This window comes from Pleurodeles waltl, chromosome 6 (genome assembly GCF_031143425.1).
Source record: "Pleurodeles waltl isolate 20211129_DDA chromosome 6, aPleWal1.hap1.20221129, whole genome shotgun sequence".
NCBI lineage: Eukaryota > Metazoa > Chordata > Amphibia > Caudata > Salamandridae > Pleurodeles > Pleurodeles waltl.
In genome coordinates, this window is record NC_090445.1 from 536,291,770 (window position 1) to 536,305,557 (window position 13,788).

The window sequence follows — 13,788 nt, forward strand, 5'->3', positions numbered from 1 at the left end:
CACGCACAGCCCACCGGAACGACGCGCGGCCGGAAAACAAGCCTAGGATTCCACCCACAGACCCCGGGACATCTGGTAATCCCGCGAACCACAGAAGGAGACTGTCCGCACGCCGGAAAACGACACACGACTTCCCCGCATGGAAAATAACGACGCAAGTCCGTGTGTGCAGGGGAGAAATCGACACACACCATTTTTCCACGTATCTCTTCTTGTGCGGCCCTTTGCAGAGATTTTCCACTTTAAACCAGGTACTATGTGCTTGAAAGAGACTTTGGGGGTTATTCTAACTTTGGAGGAGTGTTAATCCGTCCCAAAAGTGACGGTAAAGTGACGGATATACCACCAGCCGTATTACGAGTTTCATAGGATATAATGGACTCGTAATACGGCTGGTGGTAAATCCGTCACTTTTCCGTCACTTTTGGGACGGATTAACACCTCCTCCAAAGTTAGAATAACCCCTTTTGTTTGCTTTTTAAAGACTTAAGACACTGTATATCACTTTTCAGTGATATCTCTACAATTTCATATTGCATCTTTATTCGTTTTGACCTGCAAATATCCAGACAAATATTATATATTTTTCTAAACACTGTGTGGTGTATTTTTGTGGTGCTATATTGTGTTATTGTATGATTTATTGCACAAATACTTTACACATTGCCTTCTAAGTTAAGCCTGACTGCTCGTGCCAAGCTACCAGAGGGTGGGCACAAGATAATTTGGATTGTATGTGACTTACCCTGACTAGAGTGAGGGTTCTTGCTTGGACAGAGGGTAACCTGACTGCCAACCAAAAACCCCATTTCTAACAATAGCCATCTTGCACAACATCATTCTGACCCCCTTCCTAAAAAAGTGAGTAAGTATGTTAAGTTAAATAATACCATTACGATACGTTATCAGGTTGTCTCATCATTCTTAAAACAGTCTACAAGGGACTAAAGCGGTCGTTCTTCAGTTTTTAAAGTAAACATCACACATTCGTCTTTCTACGATCCTTTCTACCATACTTATGTCAACAGGAGCAGCCAGAGTTTGCATACTTTCAAGCTTTGAGCGGGTTCGCACGCGTATCGGAGCTCACAGAGTGCTGTCGCCAAAACTTTAATCATATCAGGTTGAACATTTTTCTTTAAAGTCGACATCCCGTAAACCCATCTTAACAGTTTATACATTTTGTAAGGATCTAGCAAACTGCGGATGTGCATGATTATTCTTGGGTCGTACGACAGGTCTAGACATTCGTGACCCTCCTTTCCCACATTGTTAATTTTGTGGCCGTAACACAGGGTATAATAGTCACGTTTCACACAAGCTTTCACAACCGCCGCTGCAAAACCTTTAACAGCCCAGAAGTTGGCATAGGGGATGCTCGGCGTTTCCTTTTTAATGCTCGAGACATTGTAGGGACAAACACCATTCTTACACAGTACGTTGTTTTGGCTCGTGGAATTTTCACTCTAATTTGAACAGCAAAAGCAATTAAAATTTATGGCGTTAACCTTTGGTTGCATCTCCTCCACAGCTCTTCTTTTGGCTGATGACTCCTACGGTACAAAAGAAAGACAGCTATTAGTTAAGAATACATACATTCTGGTATACATGCTAATTGTCTATAGACAGATCTTACTAACCTTGACACTTCCTTGATACTCTGCGGTCCCTCTTAGATCTTGAGAGCTGGCCAGTTCCATTGACGCATAACCAGAGTCTGAGCTCGGTTGCTCTACGAAGACAGACTCAAGGGCCTGGGTCGCCAAAAACCCCATGTCTTCATAAACAGGCGAATTATGCGGTTGCATAGCCTCTTCAAGATGTTCCATGTCAATATGGTTATTCCCATCCTCTACACCTCTACACAGGGCTTTGCTCCCACACCCATCACCCTGAATATGTGATATCAACATAGGCACGTCCTTGGGGGGCAAGGTTTTCAAACACATTGTTGGTGTCCCCGTTAAACCCTGTGACGTCGCAACCCGCATCTTTAGGGGTGCCCGACAGCATGTCCTTGTCCAACGTCGAGGGTGAATGGTTATTATATTTAAACGAAAGTTGTCATGCCGCCTTCAAAGGACGCCCTTCTGTTGATGGGATTGTACCTCTTCATATTGACGATCAAGGGCTCTTACTGACCAGGATACTCCAATACTCAACACTGCTCGCTTATGGGAACCTTATATATGGTCAAAGCGCTAAAAAGTGGGCGTACACATATTACGTAAGCTGTTAGGGCTTTAATTCTTCACAGCCTTTTGACAACCTGAACATGTCCGGGCACACAACCACACATAGGCTCTTAGGGCTGTCAAACACACAGACATATGACAGGCACGGTGATTGATTAACAACCTAGGGGCTGGTCATACAAGTCACTGCTTACGTCACTGCTTACATCATCACGGGGCGTGGGACCTTTCAAAATAGATTGATGGAAGGTATCCCCTTATACTAATCTCCACAGTTCAGCTCATGTGACAGCCATGGTAAGCTAGATTTGCTGTTCACATGGTGGCAGAATGATGGAGTGCTGCAGTTTTTCTCCCATTCCTCCCATGCAGATTGCCACTTTCTGATGGAAAAAGGAGAGGTAAACTTCTGTGAGTGGCAGAGAAGTGCCATCACGTGTAATGCCACCCGTTCTGCAGTATGGCAAATCCTTTCACTCAGACCTTGCTCTTTAAATGCTGAGTCATTTTAATAAATACTTTTATGAGAGCTCTAAAACAGTTTTACAGGCTGCAACTGTAGTCCAACTGCATTCAGATGTCCCTTCCCCACAGTTAAGCTGAAAGCAGTGGTATCATTTAGGTAAATCCACTATATGAATCATGGGTTGGTGATATTGTAAGTTCCACCTCCGCGATTCAATGACATTCCACAGTACTTCAGAAGCACATTTGGTTCTGATAGTTGTACACGATGTTGGTGTTCCATTGTTCATTCTGTTTCTACTAAGTTCTAAGTGGATCTTATTATCTCTGACTGGACTCAACTGCAACAGTCACTGGAGGACATAACCACAAAACGTCATACACTTGTGCGAATGATTAAAAAGAAAGAAAAAATGTGCATATTCAAAAGGCACTTGGCTGTATGCGACTCGTGGTTTACATAAAAAGTTGCAATAGGGCAAAATTTGCCCAGGAAGGGCCGGGTCTTTGATGTTACCACTATCTCATGTGACGTTCTTACTCTACATCTGGCCTAACCAGGTGAAAGACAAGCTAATGAAAGTGTGCAAGGCAGACAAGGGTCATATGTGTATATATACATATATATTCTCAGCCTCAGATTGGAAAGATCTAAATGAGCTTAAATCCAACAGCACTATTGTCATCAAACCCTCTGATAAAGGAGGGAACATTGTCATCATGGACATAGATAGTTATGTGAAGGAGGCCAATCATCAACTTTCCAATAAACAGCACTATCAAAAACTGACTACCAATCCCACTATTGAATATCAAACCGTTTACTGGGAGATGCTTGACATTTGGCATACTAATGATCTTATAGATCAAAATGAATATATTTATTTGAAAGTTACTTCCCCCAAAACTCCCTGTATCTACTTTCTACCAAAATTTCACAAAAATAAAAAACATCCCCCTGGTCGACCCATAGTTAGCATGAATTCGTCCCTCCTGGAAAATACCTCTCGTTACCTGGACCTCTTTTTATGTCCTTATGTAACCGAGTTGCCTTCATACCTACGAGATACCAATGACTTTTTAGCCAAGATTCATAACGTTCCATGGCAATCTAATTATCTATTGGTGACCATGGATGTGACCGCCCTTTATACCTCTATCATGCATGATTATGGTATTCAAGCTTGTAGTCATTTTTTAGGCACTCGTAAAATTGAATTCCTTCAACACACCAATATGCTTGTAAGCATGTTAAGATTCTGTCTTACCCACAATGCCCTTCTATTTGACAACCAGTATTATTTGCAAAAACAAGGGACTGCAATGGGAGCTTCATTTGCTCCCACTTATGCGAACCTCTATATGGGCTGGTGGGAGAAGGAGAAAGCTTGGTCTGACTCCAATAGTAAATACATGGAACAAGTGATACTATGGGTCAGATACATTGATGATCTTTTTCTCATTTGGGATGCTGATGAAGGTTCTCTGGTACAATATGTCAACATATTGAACAATAATGAGCTTAATATTCAGTTAGATCTAAAATACAGTGCCCAAACTACAGAATTTCTTGATGTCCAGATTTCTGTACAAAAGGATAGTTTACAGACGACTATATTTCGTAAACCTACAGCCTGTAATTCAATTCTGCATGGTAATAGCGGTCACCCTAAAGCTTTGAAATGGAGCATTCCATATAGTCAATTTTTACGGGCTCGTAGAATTTGTTCCAATGATGAATGCTTTAACACTGAAATTGTTACCATGATACAGAGATTTCTAGAAAGAGGTTATCCCTTAAAGATTCTTAAAGATGCACATTCGAGGGTGTTGAACATGTCTAGAGAAAAACTTCTTTTTAAATCTGGAGGCATCAACAATCAGGATCAAGATGATGGATCTCCGCCTAGACTTTTTCTCGAATTCAATTCTCAACATTCTCAACTAAACAATATCATACAAAAGAATTGGCATGTTCTTAGACATGATTCCTCCATTAAGGACAGTATAGGTCCTCATCCGCATATAACATATCGCAAAACTCAGTCATTGGGTTACCATCTCACTAGAAGTCTATTTAGCTCCAAAGCTAATTCATCTTGGTTAGCTAAGAAAAGCCTCGGCTTTTGGAAATGTGGGCTTTGTAAATCTTGTTTATATGCACAAAACACCCACACATACACCAAATTTGAAGGGAAAATTTGTGAAATAACTGACCGCATCACCTGTGAAACTGAATATGTTGTATACGTTATTGAATGTGGCTGCCATAAAAAATATGTAGGAGGCACCATTCATAAATAAAAAGTCAGGTTTTTACAACATCTCAGAGCTATTAAGAACCATGATCCATCTTATCCCTTGGCTAAACATATTTGGGACGTACATGAAGGTAATTGCAGTTCCTTAACATTTTATGGCATTAAAGCCATCGTTGCCCATCCCCGGGGGGGTAATAGAACTGCCCACTTAAGACAAATTGAATCGAAAATGATTCTACTCTTAGGCACAGAAAACCCCTGGGGTCACAATTTGGATGCAGAACTCCATGTACATCTGTGAAATTTTACACTTTTACATTTTTATATCTTTAGATCAAAAATCATGAAATTCTTTTTGCATTAAATAATAATCAAAATTGCATTGAAGATTCCCTTGGGATCCTATAATGATCAATAATATGTCCGGACCAGGACAAAGTTTATTTAGTTAATATATATATCACATCATTAATTTTCTTTTATGGTTTTTACACTCAATTTAACAGTCTTGCACTTTATTATCACTTTTTGAGGGAATTTTTAGCGGTTTCCATATATATGTCCCTGTTGTTGGATTTGATGGGGTATCCGTTTTTCCTTTTAGATTCTCAGATTGATAGTATCTGTGTCTGTGTCATGGATATAATAATTCTTTCAGTTAATGTAACATTGATATTTGGAGGATTCTTTACCCTTTTATAGAATTGTGTAATTATTTATTTATAATTGAATTTAACACTGTCGCTAAGATGAATTGAGATATTTATATGTCAGTATAAATTGTACAGATTTTTGGCTATTTATATCTGGTATCTTTGTACTTATCCTTTTCATACATCTCTTATTGTCATTCTTCGATATATATTGGTTGGAATTATTCCATTTATTTATAGCCTTTATATATATTGATTGTATTTGTCAATTGAAAATATTTTATTATAGTGCATATATTTATCTATTTATTCATATATTAAGCTTTTGGAATAGCAAAGTTAAAGGTTGACAGTATTTCCAGAGAAAAAATATCTATATGTGAGTGGTCTTCCTCCTTCTATTTATTAATTACCAATTGAGAAAATATATTTATTTATGTATTTATAGTTGATTATATCATTAACATGATGCTACATGATAACACAAAAGACATACATAATGTTATATCTAAGAGTTCATATCCCATTCAAGCACAGGGACTAACATTTTCTATTTTGAATTTTTAAAATGCTATGTTACAAAATGGCCGCTCTGTTTGCATTTTCCTTTTTAGCTATGTCGTTAATAGCGAAGAAGGGCTATAGGGTTTAAATAGTTGGGTGTAAAAATGTCTGCCAATGTCCAGTTGAAGGCTATTGCAGAAACGCGTCGACATTTGGTTGGGACAGCGTGTGTTTGTTCTTTGTAGGCACTTTAGAGACTCTTCATTAGTGCCTTTTACTTATTTATACTTTTTTATGCGGTGTCAATTTAACCTGTATTTGAACCCTTTCAATAAATTGGAGCCGATGATATTGCATACGAGTGATTTTCAACTCCTCATTTCACGAGCTGGTCTGGATATTGTGCAGCCCTTTGGTGTGTGACCGAATTGCACCGTCTTTTTGAAAATTATATATATATATATATATATATATATATATATATATATATATATATATATAAGAAAAAAGAATTAGGTGCCTCCGTACTGGTGCCTGAAAAAATGCACTCCACAGGCTTGTGATAAATGATAAGAAAAGTTTTAATGGCAAAGCATTTCAATCTCCTCGAGATCTTCCTCACAGCCAATAGAATTGAAGTTCACTACCACCCTTAAAAAGACATGACATACAATAAACCTAGAAAAAAGACTATCAGCTTTCCACCATTCAGAAAAAATATACATAATATTTCAACAGAGACAATTTATCAATTTGTAATTGTATCCAAGATGGTAAATCAAACTCATATTTATTAAAGAGGAAATACATTTGTATATCTGGGGCCACAGATCCACTGTGACATTTTTCCATTGATCGCCGTGTGCTTGCGAATGCGTGCACCTACAGGAATGCTGTGATTGGCTGGCCTAACCAGAAAGTTGCAACTGCCATTTTAGGTGACTGGACATGGTCCCCGGGGCTGAAAAATAAAATGAAAAGTGGAATAAGGGGTCAGGGTGGAGCTACTCTGACCCCAGTCCTGTGATATAGGGGTGTTTGAAGGTCAAATTATGACCTTAAAAATATTATGTTTCACACCACGCAATATTCGTGAATATGTTGCGATGCTCAGCACAGCCCTCCATGTAACGTTGCAACAAATTTGTAAATATCGGTCACGACTAATTCACGGCAAGCAAAAAAAATGTTTTTTAAAACATTCACAGACTCATACATACACTCCTAGTACATATATTTTGTTCTGTCAAAGATTCACTCAGTGACTTCTGCACCCACTCACACACTCACTCAGATACTCATGCACCACTCAGACCTACTCATAGACTCACACACCCACTTTCAGACCCACTCAGACACTTAACCACCCACTCAAGGATTGACTCACAGGGAAGGGCCCTGTGGCCAACTCCTGCTGCGCATGGCCGAAGGGTGTGCAGGGCATGAGGTTGGGTGGCTACAGAAGTTGGCCAACTTATGCCATGGACAGCCGAAGGCAACACGCGGTGCAGAGTTAGGTGGTTTTAGGGATTGGTTGCAGGGCCTAGCTGCAGGTCAACCCTGGCTGTGCACGGACAAAGGCCATGCGTGCCATGGGGTTGGGTAGTTATAGGGATTGGCTGCAGGGCCTGGCCACAGGCCAGGACCTGCGGCCACTCCATTTGTGCATGGCCAAAGGCCGTGTGTAGCGTGGTGTTGGGTGGTTAGGGGGGTTGCCTGCAGGGTCTGGTTGCGGGCCAGGCCCACGGTGAACCCCTGCCATGCATGGCCGCAGGCCATGTGCAGCAGTGGTTGGATTAACATATAGTAATGAAAATGTCTTCACATTAAAAAAAACATAGGAATTCACTAAAAAAAACAAAGGTTACAGGAACGTTATAGTTAAGAAATAGAATTAAAACACCTTAGAAATTCTGTGCACTGCTAATTACCCCAGATATTACAGCACTCATGACAACTTTATTAACGTTAATGAAACATTAGAATTCATATTATTGAAGAAAAACTGTGCATAGCAGGGTGGAAATTATAGTTACCTTAGGCCATGTGTTGTAGTTACTTGAAATACCTCTAACTAGAACTGCTGAATTTCCACAGTTTTTTGCGAGTAAATTCAGAACCTATCTATAATGCCCATGTAGCCTTCAGTTGTTTAAGTCACCAATAGGTAAAGGTGTTTTTTTGGCTTGGGTATAACTTTGAGTGGTTTGATGAAACATCATGACATTTTCCAAAAAATAGTGTCAAGCTTGGTCTCGTTGTGCATGGAAAGTGTTGACGTGTTCTGTCAAGCGAGGGCAGAGAAAAAGGGAGGGGTCAAAAGAGTGAGTTTTCCATGTTAATCTCCATAGGGATTTTAGACAGAACTGCAGCCTGAACCGCTGGACAGAATTGTACCAAATTTGGCAGAGATGTAGCTATTGGTCCAGAAAGCACCATTTTCTTTTGTTATGTGGTGTAATCCATTCAGTAGTTTTGGAAAAACAAATTTGTATAACTACAGGCGCAAACCCTTCGCGAATCCACTTGCAGGGGTTCGCCAACCCCTGTGCCACACAAAGGACCTGATTGGCTGGCTGCAACCTCAGCAGAAAGTTTTCTATACCGGGAAAATGGTTCCAAGGTCTGAAATGTGGGCTGCAATTTATTTGAAGGGGTCAGAGTAGAGATTCCCTGACCTCATGCTTGTGGTATATTGGTGGCCAAAGTAGTCATAAAGTAGGAACAATTATTTTCAAACTTTTATTTGTCATGTGCAGGATTCACAGACCTAATGCGTTGTGACGGGGGAGGGGCGCACTGAGTCCGCAAATCCTCACTTTTATTTTTTTTTAAATTAATCAAAATAAAACACTGCTAACTTTTAATATGGCCATTTCTCACTTTTCCTGCCAAAATATTGTAAAAGACAGACTCCGTGCAGTGCAATATTGGGTATTTATAAATAGTTGGCTGAAGGGCCTGGCTTCTAGGGAGGTCTTGCTGCCAACCCCCCACCACACATCGCCGAAGGCGGTGCATTGCGAGGGATTGGATGTATATAGGGGTGGGGCGCAGGCCCTGGCCTGTGGCCAGGCCGTGTGACCAACCCCGACTGCGCACAGCAAAAGGCAATGTGGTGTGGGCTAGGTATATGCAGCCAGCCCCTGCAGCCGACCCCTGTGGTGTGAGGCTGAGTGTATATAGGTGTATATGTGGCCAGGCCCTGCAACTAACCTCCGCCGTGCACATCTAAAGGCTGTGTGCATCGGTGGTTGTATTAATGTGAAGTAAATAAAATGACTTAACCTTAAAAAACACATAGATATTCACAGAAAAAACAAAGGTTACGGGGATGTTATAGTTAGGGAATAGACTTTAAAAAACATAGACATTTTCTTAGAAAACCAAAGGTTACAGGGACGTTATAGTTAGGTTCTGAATTTACACATACAAAACCATAGAAATTCAACAGTTATAGTTATCTCAGGCAACTATTACTCGTGCCCTAAGGTAACTATAACTTGTTCACTCGCCATGCACTGCTAATTACCCCACATATTACATCACTAATAATATCTTTCGTAATTTAAGATATCAATGCAACATTTGCGGTAAAATGATTGAGGAGAAAACTGTGCATGGCGAGGGTGTGAGTTTTAGTTACTTAAGACAACTATAACGGTTAAGTTTCTATGGTTTTGTGTGAGTAAATTCAGAACCTAGCTATAACGTGCCTGTAACCTTTGGTTTTTTAAATGGGAAAAAAATATATATACAGTATTTTTGACCCTTATCTCCCCACCCTGCTTTACCAATTCAAACAGTTGCGTTGCAGTCCTACAAACAAACAAAGGAAAACGCCGCTCACGGTGAACCTGCCACCTGCTTGGGAGCCCATCCCTAGATTCTACACGTGATATTTTGGCTACGCTGGATCCCATGCCGCTAAGAATGAATCAGAGGAAATGGCCACAATGTGGAAAGCCAACCAAAGGGGCGTAGGCTGAACACAACAACGCTCACTTCTACTTAGATCGTCTTGCCTTTGAACATTGCCACACATAGGACCCTGTGCTGAGCTGTTCACGTAGTAAGAGTTGCACGTCACTCTCAGTATTGGTATCTCAAAGATATGGTCATTTGGAAGAAAGCTATGTATTTCTCAATGAAAACAAATCACGGGGCACCTCTTGAATTCATGTTATTAATATGTTTAAACCTACTTAGGCCACAGGCAGGGTGCAGCAGAGTTTATGCTGTGAAAACGCCCAGCAGGCGCAGTTTTCAGTTCTAGTGCGCATGAACAGTAGAGTCCAGTTTGGAATATCAACCGCCAGCATGGAGGAGGCAGACCTGCGCCACGCACTGTGCGAGGTCATCACGTAGCGGCAATTGAGTAAAGTGAGAAGAGGGCTATTTGGGGGCGTGGGTTGATCAGTAAGATTGATGTGGTGTGCGCTTCAGGTTTCCCCACAATCACGCTGGCATATAATGCTAAAATACATTAGCGATGAATGAGATGCAATTAAGTCGTGTTCAGCGTTCCAGAGACCTCTTACGCAGGACCTCTGGGAGTGCAAGAAGTCTCCTGGGCCTGCTGTTAGCAAACTTATCCTTTGTCAAATGAGCGCGACGCAGCTGTCTGGATTCTGTAGCATTTTGCTCAATACCATCATCGTGCCCTCTGCTTTAGAACCATTTCTGTAAAACAAACTTTCTGTTAGGGTTTTCAGAGCATTGCGTCTGTAGGTTTCTAAAAATGACATACAGTATTGGTTAAAAACAACCATGTCAAACAGCAGAATGGAGCCTCCAGCTTAGACCACAGAGACTGCATGCAGGTTATGCACCACTATGTGGAGGTCAGCAGGGAGCGCCATCATTAGCACGCTTCATTTCGACTTATGTCACTTTTAACACCCAGGAATAGTACTGAGAGGAGCAAACACTTCTGAAGCAATTTTTTGTGCGATTACGTCGGAGTTGTCTCCTGTGAAAAACCCGTTGAACAGGAGATCTCTGACCGACCTCTTTTATGTATGCATGTATGAGGGCACCAGCCAGGGGTAATGGAGAACTGTACAGGGCCAACAGCCAAGAATGCAATCTAGAATCGTTTTTCGAGTAGACATGGGGATGGGCTTATACGCGAACATCCTTTGGCATGCTCCAACCAAGGACCAATAATATCAAGAGACAGAGTTAGAACAAGGGCCATCAAGAAGGGAGGGGGCAATTGGAGGCAGTGTGCACTTTCCGGACAGAAATGACAGAGGATGACGTAATAGGTTGAACTGTGGATGAGGGAAACCCCCTGGGGAGTAGAGGCCTATTTGCCATGGCTCTTAAATGAGCTATAAGATCAGAGCAGTGACAAGTGTGTACTGAGTCCAGCAGTTGGTGCCTATCATGTACAATGTCATTTGCTGAGTCTATCTTGCTCATGCTTCCTTGGGAGCCGTGCAGTGCCCGGTCTGTTATAGAAGAGGACTCACTACCTTCTGACCACCAACTCAAGGGTGACATTAGCTAAGACAGTCGATCAACAGGCGCTGTCTCTTATGTCTGTCTTTGTTGAGGAGCATAATAAAAATGTCACAGAAAAAATAAATGAGGCTGTTTTCAATTCTAGGATTAGTGACATTATTCAACCAGAAAATAATAAATGACGTTCTGCGCGAAGGCCCCACGGAGTTGCATGACTCATAAGTGGTCAAAGAATGTTTGACTAGGTCACCTGCATCCTCAGAGAACTTCACTGCCTCCCTCACCGACGTCTGCCATCATCTTGAAGTCTGCTGTGCCACATTCTAAGCTATAACATCTAACACACCATCCTTTTAAGCCAGCAAAATCAGGACCAAGTAGTAGCTCAATTCTTCCCCAATTCCACAATGAGATGAAGATTAATTAGGCTTTTCAACGAAACATGTTGTGCATATGTAATTAAAGTTGCTGCTCCCACACCTTCGAGATGATTTAGAAATCATAATGCCTTGAATTTGCATGAATAATGAAAAGCTATCAAAAGGACCTGTGTGGTTTGTGGGCGAGGAATTTCATGTTATATTCATATTATGCTACATTGAACTATCAATTTTTGGATAAGTCTCTTGTTTTAATGCCCCAGTGGAAGTGCAGGAATAGTTTACTTTGCTCAAAGGGTATTTGGTGGACTATTGCCCCACATTTCCATTGCAGCTAATTGTGAAACTCTGCCCCATTTGGCTAAAAATAGAACACTAAATACATTTGTCGAGAGTAGTCAGTGTGTGACCAATCCTTTGCCAATTTTTGAAAAAATCTTATTGATTTTGAGAAAGTAAGACTATAATGCTTTATAACTTTTCCCAATGAAGAAATCAGGTCTATAGTCTTCATCTGTGGCTCATCCCCCTAACCAACTCATGGCTACTGTATAGTCCATTAGCTTTCCCATAAGACACACATCAAATACACTGTCAAAAATACAAATAAATGGAAAAAGGCAGAGGTTGCCAACATGTTGGATTTGAGGGTGGTTGGATGTTCCCTTGCTCCTTGAACCAGTCAAGTAGTATTTGTGTTTAAGCAAGGATCCACAAACATGCAGAGTTGTGTGGATTAAAGGACGTTCAACAAGGTGACTAAGACTGATCCACACCCGGTCCTGTATTACCTGTGGGGCTCACTTTCCCTGTTTACGCCAAGGAGAACTTTAAAGCAGGTGCATCGGGTGCAAACAGGGACAATGCACCCTATTAGGCAGATTATGCTGCCATCATTGCAGCCTCAAACTTGTGCTGCTCCCAAGGCAGCACATTCAAGAGAATTATGTAACAGCTGTTTAACCCCTTCGCTGCCAGGCCTTTTACCCCTCCTGTGCTAGGCCTTTTTTTTGCCTATTTGGACTAGTTCTTGCTTAGGCCCTCATAACTTTTTTTCCACATAAGCTACCCACGCCAAATTTGCGTCCTTTTTTCCCAACATCCTAAGGATTCTAGAGGTTGCCAGAGTTTGTGGGTTCCCCTGAAGGAGACCAAGAAATTGGTCATAATACAGCAAAAATTTCATTTGTTTAAAAAAAAATGGGAAAAAGGGGCTCCAGAAGAATGCTTGTGGTTTTTCAATCACCATCTTCCCAGCTTTCAGGAACAGGCAGGCTTGAATCAGAAAACCCAATTTTTCAATGCAATTTTGGCATTTTACTGGGACATACCCCACTTTTACTATTTTTTGTGCTTTCAGCCTCCTTCCAGTTAGTGACAGAAATGGGTGTGAAACCAATGCTGGATTCCAGAAAGCGAAACATTTCTAAAACGTAGACAAACTTTTGAATTCAGCAAGGGGTAATTTATGTACATACTAAAAGGTTTTCTTATAGAAAAAAACAGCTGAAATAAAACAATATTGATATTGAGGTGAAAAAAAGCAATTTTTCTCCACATTTTCCTCTGTAACTTTTTCCTGCGATGTCAGATTTTTAAAAGCAATATACTGTTACGTCTGCTGGACTCTTCTGGCTGTGGTGATATGTAGGGCTTGTAAGTTCAACAAGAACCCTAGGTACCCATAGCCAATAAATGAGCTGCACCTTGCAATGTGTTTTCATTCTATACTGGGTATACCACAATTAATTTGCTGAAATTTAAGGAGTTAAAAATAGGTATCAAGAAAACGTTTGTATTTCCAAAATGGGCTCAAGATAAGGTGTTGAGAAGCAGTGGTTATTTGCACATCTCTGAATTC